This window comes from Desmodus rotundus, chromosome 2 (genome assembly GCF_022682495.2).
Source record: "Desmodus rotundus isolate HL8 chromosome 2, HLdesRot8A.1, whole genome shotgun sequence".
Classification (NCBI taxonomy): Eukaryota; Metazoa; Chordata; class Mammalia; order Chiroptera; family Phyllostomidae; genus Desmodus; species Desmodus rotundus.
In genome coordinates, this window is record NC_071388.1 from 162,246,074 (window position 1) to 162,260,653 (window position 14,580).

Sequence of the window (14,580 nt, forward strand, 5' to 3'; positions counted from 1 at the left end):
AGTAGAAGGGCTGCCCTCTGCAGACAGGCAGAGCGCCCGCTGCCGCCGCTTGGCCTCATCCCGCCCAGTCCTTGGAGACTTTTGAGTCTGTGACACCTGCTCCCAAACAATAGCTGTCACCTGAGAGTTTTGTCAGAATCATCTAAAGAGAACTTTTCACCCTCCCTTCACCTTGATTCTAAATATATGAGTATACAGAGAACCATGGTCTTAAATGTCATCCAGTCCATCAGTGAAACAGAAAAAAATGTTACCTCTATTTACCTAAACATATCAGTTTTTATTCCATGTCTATCACTGAGGCAAAAACAGATTCTATTATAAAGTGTCTGACAATCAAAACCTTCCATCAATTTGCCTAATACATTTAAACCACCAATCAATACAGAGAAGAGGGAAATATCTTTCAAGTTAATTCATTTTACCTTAATAAAACTGGCAAAGTGTCTTAGTCAAAACAGTCAAAGAAGTAGCTATCATCTGAGATAAAGTTTGACTTTTCGAGTTTTATCCCATGCTTTGCAGCCTTGCTGGGAAAATGGAGCTGGGGATATCATAGCCAAAGCAATTAGTTATGTGAGACCATCTATATTAAGCTGAGATCCTAACGTCTTAAAAACAGCCATCTGTGCAACAAAATCAGAAACAGTCCAAATCCCCAAGCCTGATCTAGGCTGCTCCCAATGTGGGCCACAGACCAGCAAAATCAGCATCATCCGAGAGCTCAATGAGAATGCACATTCTCAGGCCCCTTCCCAGGCCTACGGAACCAGAAACTCCGGCGGCGCAGAGCAGCAATCTCTGTCACAACAAGCCAGCCGGGAGACTCTGAAATGTGCTAACACTTGAAAACCATGGGTAAGGCTTTCAGCATCTTGTGGGGAGCTTAAAACATGCAGATTCTTGGGCCCCACTCCCCAGTGCCTTTCTGACGAATTCCAATGTGATACTGCTCCTGCTATGCACCCATGGTTTGTAGCCAGTGCTGCCCACTAGATCATCTGAAAATGAGAAAAGGAGAGAGACACTATTGCCCAGGCCCCACCTCAGACAACTGAACCAGGAATCTATAGGGATAAAGCCACACCCTGGTAGTTTTTAGAAGCCCACCGTTAACTCTAAGGTGCAGTCAAGTTGAGAACCACTGCTCTCAACACAACTAATCTCCATAGTCAATATCAGCTCGCTAACGCATTGATATGCTCATCTGTCTCCTCCCTGGAAATGTTCTCAGACTATATGTTCCAAGAGACAGCCAGGACCAATATCTCAGCTGTTCTCATAAGCTTTTCAAAGAGCAGCCTCCCATCAGCTGCACAGCAACTGTCCCCAACAGTCGTTCTGTGACCCGTGCTTGGGTTCACATTTGAAGATGGTGTTATCTGGGGATAATAGCTATGGGGCAAGGTCAGCAAGTTCTTTCCGCCAGTAGGTAGAACCCACAGCCGTGAAAATCAGACACCCTCCCAATAGCACATTCCATGGCAAAAACTAAATGTTTTGGCTGAGGAAGAGACACACAGATGTTCTAATATTCTCAACACCAATGCAGTTTCCTTCCAAGAAGCTTCAGAAACTCCAAAAGAGATTTGTTTAACCCATTAACTAAAGTCGGCAAGGGCATCGGTATGGCGGTGGGGCTCAGAGATGGTCCACCCCCCCCCCCAAAGTCCCCTCACATTCTGTTAGCATAGGAGCTGCTGGAGGACATAGCCTCTCACTGGACGAAAATACTTTCAGGACTTTCAAAAATTATGATGAGAAGAAATGTAGGTTGATGCCAATGTTTGCCCAAAACATTTCTTAAAAGATTTCTGAAGAAATATTCCATAAACCCAATGGATCAAAATATCATCCAACTTGAGATTTTTCCCCTGAAGAAACGTGTACTAGTGACAGCTCATCAAACAAGGGGAAGGAGTAGGATGAAAACAAAATGCATATTCATGTGTAATAACAGAGTAAAAAGACAGTGTGGGAGAAAATATTGATAAACAAATATTTTCCTAGAGAAAGTGGTATGTATATTTTAGCTTCATAAAAATACACTTGAAAGAGGGAAGAAAAAAAACTTGATTTTTTCCACATGGGCTTTATTAAAACAACAAGAGACTTTGTGTCTTCCATCAAAGCACACCCAGGCCCTTTTGTCATGTCTGAGGAACTATTGATTCCTCTATTAAATTGTGCTATATGGAAAAATCTTGACAAGAGCAATATCATTTATTAGACTAACAAATATGTTAGTTGAACCAGCTTTGGAGACTTCTAAAATCCATTATATACAACCGCAGCTCTTTTTCTGAGACCGGGATGTATTACAGAGACCAATTCTCAGGACACTGTATGACTAATTTACTCGCACATTCCAAGAGACCATTATTTCTTAGGAAGAGTAGAAAAATTATAACCTTCAACTTTGGGGGAAATCACCAACAGCTGATGTGTCTTTACTAAATATCTCAACAAGCTCGTTCTAAACTCCCTACTATTACCAGCCTCAGCATTTTTTGACAATGAAATTTTTACAAGGGGCGGGGGGCAGAGGGAGAAAGAGACTACAAAGAATAAAATTGACTAGATAATTTGAGTCACTTCTGGAGGAAAACAAACCATGAATACGGGTAAGGTCATCAAACACTCACCTGGTGCTGCATGTTCACACCTCATTTTTCCGTACACCCAAACTAACTCCTCACCCCACTTCTCTTCCTTCTTTTCTGTGAACAGTGAGACTGTGGAGCCCTTTGGAGTCCTCAAATATTACATCCTATTCCTGACTGTACATAATATCCTCCAGAGCATGCAAGATATGCCAAATGCAGAGAACCATAGCTCTAGAACCTGCTTCTGAGTTCCCCTTTTGCATGAGAGGAAACTGAGACCCATGTTCTTCCCATTTGTCTGCCACACGAGTGCTCTTCATCTCTTTGCAAATAAGGTGGAAAAATCAGTCTCTACCTCAACTCGCAGCACTGGGAGGCTTTTGTGGTGATCTGGAACAGTCCCCTGGAGTCCTTCTTGATACTATTAGGGAGTAAAACTGATCACTCCTTATGAAGAGTGAACTGTAAACGGTTGGTGCCTAAGCCCTGTGCACAGAATCAAATACACGTTCATCCAAATGCACAACCAGCTACTCTGAGCCATGTGCTGGGATTGGTGGGGTCCTCGAGAGGGCTGACTTCTGAAGGGAGAAGGGAATGTCTAGGGCTTCCTGGTGTCTTCCACGTGTATTTGTGAGTCCTTTCAGTCTCTGCAACAGATGCTTGGGACAACAGGAGGATTTTGTTATAAGTCCTCAATGAACCCAGAAGGAGGAAAATTCCATTGCCTTTATCTGCATCCAGGCAAGCAGCTCACTGTCAAGCAGACCAGAGAGTTGTGGCATCACTGTTGATCAGCACCTGCCTCGTGTGGAGTGGGAGGACACAGCACAGCAGCTGGAGTGAGGTGGCAGAGGAAGACAGAGGAAGCAGGGAGTGGGTGAAGGACAGGAGGAAGAGAAGAGGAAAGAAGAGAACATATGTGAAAGAGAAGAAAGAACAGATTAGGAAAAGGGCTGAGTTATGAGAAAGAACTGTGGTACAGCCTTCTAAGGCCTACCTATACCCTGTTCTCCTTGCCTTCTGGCACTTTCCAGGTCTATGGAGGAATGACCCTTCCCCGTCTTCAGGAGGGTCCACGTGACAGGTCCACATAACTAGTCCACAACAGACGAGGTAGAAGTGACACGGGGCGGAGTATTGAATACAAACATGAACCCCCTCGAGGGCTCCATCCTCAGCCCAAGGGGGAGCGGCAGCTACAGGGAATGCTAGAAGATCGGAGAAGACTGGAATGCTGAGGCAACACGTGGAAAACATTTGTCCTGGATTGTCACCCAGACCTCCAAACAATTTTGCTTAAGTGAGAAATAAACTTCACTACATTAAGCCATCCAACTTTAGAGATTGTTAATTACTGCAGCATAACCTGGTGTATTCTGGTTAAAGAGAAGAACAGATAAAGAGTCAAGAGTAAAGAAAAGGAATTGAGAGAGAGAAGAGAAAAAAAGGAGAGAGAAGAATGGGAGAGAATGGAAAGAGGGAGTGTGAGGGCTAACCACAATGGCCCCTCGTGTAAATTGCTGGATTCCTCGTTCAGCTACCTCTACGAGCACAGGGAAGACATGAGAAAATGTGGCCAGAAATGATCCCCAAGGGAGAAGTCAGCGTTCATGGGTGGCAAGTTTCCCACTTACAATGTGTTTGCAGCCATCTCCTTCCTGAGTCATGTTTAATATAATGCACACATGTCTGTTTATTAAATATTTATTGAGCACCAATTAAATGCCAGACATGGTAGCACTAGGGATATGGAAGAGACCAAGACAGACATGGTCCCTGGCCCCACAGAGATTATAAATTATTTCCTTACTTTTATTTCCTTACTTTTAAACTCTGAAGAGAACTCCATCTCAATATATCCACCTGGCAGAGAGACAAGAATGATGGCAAACTCCAGTGACCAGGAAGAGAAGTTTGCGAAAAGAGCTCCAGAAGCTGAACCGCTGGTTCTGCCAGGAACAGCTATGAGAGCAAGGTGAGGAACCTCTGAGCTCTGGGGGTCATTTTCTTCACCTCTGACATATGAACTTAGACCTGCTGACCTCTACACCACTCTCAACTCTAATAACGGTGGTAATAACAGTACCAATAACAGCAGCAACATTTATGGGGTATTTGCACCTGCCAGGCACAGAGCTTGGATTACTGCATTTGATCCTTACATCAACACTTAAGGTTAGCAATATCATACCCATTTTGCAGATGAGTAAACAGAAGCTCAAAAAGGCGAAGAAACCTGCCTGAGACCAGAGGGCTAATGAGTGGTAGAGACATGCTCTGGAGGGAAGTCTGTCCAAATCCTGAGCCCGCCGCGCCTTTCACCACTCTACTATAACTGCCAGCAGAACATGTATCTATTACTGTGGTTGAAAGAAAATTAGACGTGAAGACAAAGCAGATGTGTTAACACTCTCTTTGAGATGTTAATACACCACCCACCCTTACCCCAGTAAAGAGTCCTAAAGGAGATAAAGTGCCAACTAGTAGCAAAGTTTAAATATTACTTCCATCTCTTCTGAAAAATGAAAGACTTTTGTTCTGGCTACATATCATTCTTGCTCTGTGTTGCTCTAGTTGCCTCGTTTAGTCCACAGAAAGGACAATTTGACTCTTCCCTCTGGATATCACCCCACCTTTCCCAGCTCCTATGACTGTTGAAATAACTCCCCTTTTGTCCACATCTGACCAGCTGGGTTACGGCTGTCCCTGCACCATGCCCATTTGTAGCCACAGGGCCCTGCAGTCTTCAGGGCCAGACGTATTTCACCTGAAACACCTCCACCCAGCACTCTTTACTTCAGCAAGTGTTGGTTACTTGTGTCCTGTCTGTCCTTAAAATGAAATAAGAATGTAAACCAACCAACAGTTACAGGCATTTTTCTCTAGGCTTGTAATGAAATTGCAGGCTAACCAAGTATTCAGTAAATCTTGGGTATCTAACTTTTTAATTAAAAAGTTGTTTAAAAAAGCACTTGAGTAGAAATTCTAAGTAACTACCTGCCAACTTCAAATACCATACCTAGGAACTCAGCAACAAGGAGAATTATATGCAGAGAAAACAAGTTTTGACTGCAGTCTTGGTGGGGGTGGGGAAGGCACCTTAAAACGCGTAGACTGGCAATTGGCTGCATGATGATACAGCACGGCTGAGCAAATTCATTCCGACTGAGAGACTCCACCCTGTCAGAAAGTGCACACGCAGCCTCACGCCCATTCTGTTTGCCTGCACAGTGCATTTGGTGCGATGTCTAAAAAAAGTTTTAATCTGCTGTCAATATTTTTCAAACAGAAGATTTCATGTAGAGTTCAAATTTCAGACTTGTGTTAAAGTCAGAAGATCTGGCAAAATGCTTGAGCCTACATCCCCCCAGGGCTACAAGGGAACAGGGCCTGAGCTCAATGATTCACCACAGTCCCCACCACTCCCTAATAAACACATACAGGCCTGCTTGTATGTTTAAGTAACCCCCTTCACCCTCAGGCCCTTGAGTCAGCCTGTTGAATGCTCATTGCTTGCTGACTGGAGAGAGCAAAGGAGATGTAACAGGTTGCATATGGGACTGCAAGTGCTACATGGCTTTTTAAACCCCCAATCTGCTGTCTCATGTCTCCACTCAGCACTGCCACATTGGCCCTGGTAGAATAAGGCTCACCAAGACATGCATCTGAGCCCAGAGTCCCATTCCCAACTGATACTGCTAGTTATCCACATGGAGCCCTCACTTCTGAGTGCCACAATATATGTAAATCTGTAGAAACAAAGCAGATTAGTAGTTGCTGGGACAGAAGTTAAGAATGGAAACTGACTGCGAAAGAACATGGGGGATCACTTGGAAGTGATGCAAATGTCCTAAAATTGGATATTGGTGATGGTTACACTATCCTCTCCTATAACTGCACTAAAAACATTGAATTATATACTTAAAACAGGTCAATTTTATGGTATATGAATTATACCTCAATAAAACTATCTTTAAAAAAATAATTCTGCCTGCTTTATGGAGAATAAACTCGACGGGAACAAGATGATGTCAGGCACCTACTTTAAAGGTTCATATAATTACCCAGGTGAAAGTCGACGGGCACTGGGACCCTGAGAGTGGCTGTGAGGGTGGCGGGACATGGCCAGGCACTGGGCTCATCTGCAGGCAGGCAGAACAGACAGAACTGGCCAGTGTGAGAGAAGAGGAAGCAAAGATGACACCAACGTGTGTGTTGGAAGAGTGGAGTTGCCATTTACCAAAACAAGGGAGACTGTGAGAGGAGCAGGCATGGGAGAGTGTGTGTGGGAAGTGCAGGGAGCTCTGCTTTGGACCTGCCAGATTTGAGATGCCCACTACACAAGGAAGCTGAGAGACTGAGTAGGGTGGACTATGTAAATTCAGGGCAGAGGCCACGTGAGTGAAACTGTAACAAGCAGTGGGACTCCCTCAAACCAAGCCATTCAACCAAGGTTTAACAAAATGCCTCAGCACTCCCCTTATGCAAGCTACTGGTAAGATCCAATGAGCAAAACTGCGTGTGTGTGAGTGTGCATACTCACACACCCATATATGTTGTATACATATTATGCACACACATTTATCTTTGTTTATATTCATACATATCAAAGTACATGTACACTATCAGAAGTTAGGCAGGCACTTCGGGGGTAAAGAGCCCTGGATTAGGAGCTGAAGGAGGAATGTAGATAGTAGCCCCAAAAAGGATATAATCCATTTCTTATGTTCTATTTTAATGAAGAAATAACCTCCAATAACAACTTTATGACAGGACGGGGAGGCTTAACTTTGTATAGTTGTTAATCATCACCAAATTAGTCTGTAACTAAAATAAAACTCCAATTAGAAGACTGAAAAAAAAAAAGAAATATAAAAAGTCAGGCAGGCGATAGTAAGATTTTCTGTGCTGCTTTTCTCCCTGGCCTCCTGAGACTCTCCGATCTGAAACGTGTGAGGGACACGCAGCGCGCCGCACCCGAGGCTGAGGCGGGCGCACTGATGAGGACAGAGCCCCAAGAAGGGCATCAACTTGCCCACAAGCATGTGCTGTGACCGACTTAAAAATATTTCATGAAAGGTAGCTTCAGGAAAGGTAAACTTCTGTCTTTCAGAGGAAAATAACAAATCAACTTTGTATACTCTGAAACATATCACAAGAGGATAGCTATTGTGGCATCAAAAACTTTTCCTGTTATTAGAGTTTATCAAAAAAAATAAAGAACTCAGTGAAAAGCAGTTTAGCTGTATCAGTCAAAATACTAAATGTGTGTATCTTTGAATTCAATGATACTGCTTCTAGAAATGTATGTAGCAAAGATATTTGGAAAAGTTGTCTACAAATACTGTTTCTCATATTTTTATTCTATTATTACTAATAATATAAATTGAAAGTAAATAAAATATCTATAAAGAACGTTTTGGGATAACTTCAGGCATACCACACAATGAAATACTATACATCACAAAAAGAATGATATGGTTCTATATTTACCAATATGAAATCTCAGACACATTGTTGAATATAAAGGAAAACAGATTAAAACAGGGCCCAAATTTAAAAAAACACTTTTAAAAAGAACACAGTACATAGTATATCCCCATCTGGAAACACAGAAAAGAATGAGAGTCTTTTGGGGGGAGGTCAGTGCAGAAAGGGAGCAGTAATGAGGACATGATTTCATGTGTGCTAGAAGAATGGTCACCACATCGTTAATCCTGGTTATCAACAAATGTTGGATTTGAGGCAAGGTTCTTCAGGGGATGTTTTTGCTTTTTTCTTATGGTTTTTCTGTTTTCTTTCAATTTTTTATTGTAAGTGCGTAATTTTTATAATCAGAAAAACTTCAAAGCTAATTTCATTTTGAAATAAGTCTCTCTTTTACCCTATTCCCTTTTCATATGGGAAAAAGAAATGTAACTGGGGCCCTGACTCACCCACGGAAGTCGGTTCTGCTACTGGGGGAACCAAGCTGGCCCTGTGGGTGAGAACAGACAGGAGGAGCAAGGGAATGAGAACAGGGTAAAGATGGAGATCTGGCGGGGGCGGGGTGAAGGCCAAGGAACTATAGTTTTTACCCCTGGTTTCAGGTGACTCTTTCCCAGAAGACAGAAAAATAAGTTCCTGGGGTTGGAAGACTCTTCAGGAATGAAAGGCATGGTGGGGGAAGGTGGGAGGAAAGTAGACTCCAGGGGGCAGTGTCAGGGCAGGTGGTGAGGGCAGGTGGTGAGGGCAGGAGTCCACCCTCCAGCTCCACTCACAGCACGGCCCCAAATCTATTACAGATTATCGATGAGAGAGCCCAGAGATAAACCCATGTCTCTGTGGCCAAATAATATTCAACAAAGCAGGCACAAGCATACAATGGAGTAAACACAGTCTCTTCAATAAATGGTGCAGACAACTGTACTTGAACAACAATAAAAATAAAAGAAAAAGAAATAAAAAAGAAATGGTGTTGGGAGAACTGGACTGGTACATGCAAAAAAAAAAAAGAAAAGAAAAGAAACTAGACCACCAACTTATACTGTACACCAGAATAAACTCAAAATGCATAAAGGACTTAAATAGAAGTTGTGTTACCATATAAGTCCTAGTGGAAAATGTAGGCAGGAAAATTTCAGACATCCCACACAGCAATATTCTTGCCCATATATTTCCTAGGGCAAGGGAAATAAAGAAAAAATAAATGGGGCTACATCATATTAAAAAGATTCTGCACAGCTAAAGAAACCATCATCAAAATGAAAATGGAACTGACTGTAAGGGAAAACATATTGCCTCTTATATATCAGACAAGGGTTTAATATCCAATATACATAAAGAACTCATACAACTTAACACCAGGAAGACAAACAACACAATTAAAAAATGGAGAAAGGACCTGAGTAGACACTTCTCCAAGAAGGACATACAGAGGGTCCATAGACACATGAAAAGATGCTCAGCATCACTAGCCATCAGAGAGATGCAAATTGAAACCACAATGAGATATCACCTCACACCTGTCAGAATAGCTGTCATTAATAAATCAACAAACACCAAGTGCAGACGAGGATATAGACAAAAGGGAACCCTAGTGCACTGTTGGTGGGAATGCAGACTGGTGTAGCCACTGTGGAAAACAGTATGGACTTCCCTCAAAAAATTAAAAATGGAACTGCCTTATGACCCAGTGATTCCACTGCTGGGAATACACCCTAAGAATCCTGGAACACTAAATAAAAAGAACTTATGCACCCCTATATTCATAGCAATGTTATTTATAATAGCTAAGTGTTGGAAATAGCCCAAGTGCCCACTGGTAGATGAGTGGATTTAAAAACGGTGGTACATTTACACGATGGGATACTATGCAGCAGAGAGAAAGAAGCAGCTCCCACCCTTCACAACAGCATGGATGAAACTGGAGACTATTATGCTAAATGAAATAAGTGGGATGATGAAAGACAAATACCATATTATAACTGGAATCTAATGAACAAAATAAACTAACAAGAAAAATAGAACCAGAGACATGGAAACATGGAACAGACTGATAACTGTAGGAGGGGAGGAGGGACAGGGAGAATGGTGGAAGGAAAGGGAAGAGACTAGCCAAAGAATATGTATGAATGTCGTATGGACATGGACAACACAGAGGAAATTAACTGTGGGCCAGAAGGGTGGGCTGGGTGAAGGGAGGCAAAGGGGGGAAAAAGTGGGACTATGATAGAATAAATATTTTTTTTAAAAAAGGGAGTTATTGATGACTCCTTAGTAGCAACTGCTGATTTAGCTCAGCAGGAACAATGAATTCATCAGCTCCAAAGCTCAACACCCCAGGAGTACCTGCTTCCTCTCATATAGACATAGAAAGTCCGTTTTCATTGTTGGTGGTTTATGGTTTCTTCATTTCCTGTTGTAATAGGGAAGGATTCATAAATAACAACCAGCCCTTGGATCCTGCCTTCTGAACACTGAAGCACAAAGTAGGAGAGCATCAGCGTTTCTTCTAACTAGGAACTCTGCGACATTCCCTCTGTTAAAGAAACCTTGCCAAATTGATCTAATCACAGATGTCACAAAACCTGTGTGTCCCAACCTGGACCGTCCCTTGAGTGGCCTCTGAAAGAGCCCTGGGCCCCTTTTTTCTATGATCCCACTCAGGTCCTCCCTTCCTGCCCGAAGAGAAAAGTATTTTCTTTTTTGTTACACTATTTCCACTAATATTTTGTGGTGTAAGTCCCTCCCTCTGTTTGACCATCTGCCCCCATTAAAGTAGAGAAAAACTCCAGGTTCCTCTTTTGGGGTTTTATAATGGAAGGAAAGGCCTTTTGAAGCCACTGATGTGCCCTCAGGGAAATTTTCATAATGAACAGTAAAAGAGTAGGCAGGTCTAGCCCAGAGATGAGGCTCCACCAAATCAGAGCTTTTCCACAATCAAAATGGGGTATCATTTTTATGCTCCACCTTTGCAGGAGGAAAGTAAAGAAAACCCTGGACCAGCTTCTGGGGTCCTATTGTCCAAGCTCAGTAAGGGCCCCAGCCTTGATGTAGAGCCCTGGGCAGAGGGCACAGCTCAAGCCCACACTGGTCCCATGAGGCTTCCTCCACACGTGTTTTATGCCCACGTTTGCAGGAGCCTTGTGTCTGGGCCACTGATTCCTGAGAAAGGTAGATACTAACAGGGAGGGCCATAACCATCCCTGAAAAGCATTTCAAACTGTGTTACAAGCTAGCTGCCAGAGAAAGGGCCCCTACTTTGCTTTCTACATGGTTCTTAAGTCTCTTCAAAGCACTCAATTAAAAAATGTGGCTTCCATAAAACTCAGAGCAGACTATTATCGAGCAAACAGCTGCCATATGATTAGAAGCACAGGAAATGTTCGGAGGAAGGGATGCTTGGTGCTATTAATTTCTTCCTTTGTGTTCCAAGTATCGTTCCCAGAAACTGGGGCAAGGTAATAGTTTGTGCTCTTTTTATTTTCAAAAATACAGTTATGAAAGAAATACATATTCACTGTAGAGAATGTTTGAATATGCAAAAAATTATAGAGAAAAAAAATCAGATTTATCATAACCCCAGCACTCAGATGTAACAATTTTTTTGGTGTTTTAGGATACATTTTGGTACCACATTTCTTCTACTTTGTAAAAACATAATTAAGATCATATTTTACATATAAACTTGAAATCTGGGGATTTTTTTCTTTTGCTTGACATTGGTTCATAGCCATTTCCCATGTTATTTTTTTAAATCCTTATGAACATATAATTTTAGTAGCTGGATATGGATATGACACCATTAGCTAGCAATTTCCCAATAAGTAAATCTGTGAAAAACATCTTTGAGTCTCTCTTTCAACAGTTCGGGCTGTCCCTCGGAGACAGCTTTCTAGATGCTGTACCTCAGGAGAAGGTGAATTCTATAGTTAAAGGACAACGTAGCAGTGGTCTCAACGCCAAGTTTCACCATGCCCGTTCACCATGTTTTACCTTTAAATCCACATTACCAGATATTAATATATTAGCAAGGAAATGACTCGATAGCTTTTAACTCTTACAAGGCCTTTCTGAGTTATAAAGTTGATTTTTAAAAATCCTAACCCTAGAAAAAGAAATATTTCAAAATGGTAACTGTGCTTGTCCTTAGCAGATAGAACGTAAGTTTAATTTTTTTCCTACTTTTAGTTTTACTGCAATTGCCTAATTGTCTATAATGTGTGTAATACCACATTTACAACGTTTCACAGAACGTTTTTTAAATTTCTAATGTGTGCTTTTCTCCTTTCCATTTCTAGAATAAGCCACTATAGATTATAAGCATTTTTATTCATCTGCCTGCTTATTCAAGCCCATAATTGATAGAGAAGGTTGAATTCCAGACTTTCATTTTTTCCCAGAAAATGCCTTGTGAATGATTTAATTGGATTCAAGCAAGGAAAACTGAAGTTATTTATAAAGACATGGAATCATTTCTTTTGTTCCACTTGTATGGTTTGAATGAGTTTAAGACTATTGTCTTTGTCAGTTTGGGTATTATAACAGAATTCGATAGATTGGGTGTTTTATAAACACCCCAGATTTATTCCTCACCATTCTATAGCCTGAAGTCCAAGATCAAGCTACCAGCATGGGCAAGGCTAGTACGAACTCTCTTCTGGGTTGCAGACTGCTGACTTCTCACCATGTCCTCACATGGCAAAGAACACAGAGAGGAAGCAAGCTGTCTCCTGGCCTCCACAAAAACACTCATAAGGTCTCCACCCTCACAACCTTATCTAATCCTATCACTTCCCAAAGGCCTTACTTCCTAATACCATCACAGTGATAGATAAAATTTCAACATATGAATTGAGGAGGGGGCACAAATATTTGGTTCATAAAAGCTACAAACAACAATGCTTATCTTCCCTCAAGATACACAAGGTATAGTTTGCACACACAGGCATGCACATGCGCATACGGGCTCATCTACCACTTAGTTTTTTTCCACCTCCCCTGAAATGGGCAAGCAAACACTTGGGGAAGCAATAAAAAAATAGCAAGTTGGATAAATGAACAGCTCCTAACCTCCTCATCCAAAGCAGGGAACATGTATACACAGCTTCTGTCCTCCAATCACAACCATAGTTTTGTATTTATTTTTTATTTTTGTTTTTAAAGGCTTAGACAGCAAAAATGTTTTGTTCCTTTCTCACAGAAATATATAGCTCTGAAGTAGGTTGTAAGTTATTTGGAAATGGTGAGTTAATTTAAAAATAATCTTTGGCTAGTTTGCATCATGTAACTTCCACACCAGAATCATGCCACCCATGGAGAAGGACATAACTCATTGCCAAGGGTTTGAAAAGATGAAATTCTTGATTTGAAAAGATGAAATTAAACAATGTTCAAAGAATATATTAACATATTCATTATGGTCATCATTATTGACAATAAATAACAAAAATAGCATCACAGAAGTTTACAAACTCCCATGCACAAAAAGTTGGGGGAAAGACTTCTCTTAGCAAAAAAAAAAGGAAGGAAAAAGATAAAGTAGAAGACACCAAAAAATTCTGTAGAAGAAATTGATATTGAAAGACAAATACCATATGATCTCACCTGTAAGAGGAACCTAATGAATAAAAACAAACTAATGAGCAAAATAGAACCAGAGGCATGGAAACATGGAACGGTCTGACAGTGACCAAAAGCGACGGGGATAATGGTTGAAAGAAGGGGAAGGGACTAGGTAAAGAACATGTATGAATGACCCATGGACATGGACAACGGTGTGGGGATTGACTGTGGGAGTGGGGGGTAGATTGGATGGAGGAGGGCAAAGGGGGAAAAATTGGGACAACTGTAATAGCACAATAAAATATTTTTTAAAAAGAAAAATAGCAGGAGTAAAAGCAATTAGAACAGGAAATATATAGAAGAAATCATGTGTTTTATTATTATTTTTAATATTTCTCCATGAGCAGCTACACTGTTGTAAAAGGCTTTGATGCCTGAAATTGCAGAAAAGAATATACTTATTTCTAAAGCCTCAGAGAAAGAAGGATTTTGAGAACAAGTATAGCTATGATGAATTCTGGCCCTATAAATAAAATTAGATATACTGGTCTTCGTACTTAGTCTCAGTAAGCAAAAAACAGTTTAATTAAATATAGTTTATCACATTGAGGCTTAATACATACTGTTCTTAAATGTGTACCTGGGCATTTATATTTCTTTATATTGTTCTATTTTTATTTCACTGTCTATACTTAGATGCATTATTTTGTATAGCATTATTTTTAATGCATGAGCCTCTAGAGAAAAATTTAATTGACTTGAGTTCTAACATGATTTTTTAATGCACAATTGGTAAAAGCCTAGGTAAAAATCTACAACCCAAAGCATTAGTGTTCACCTGGTGGAAGCTACCCAAATCTTAGGCACGGAGCCAAGGAGAAGATATCCACTAACGGGTTATAATGACAAATGCAAATCTAGTAAT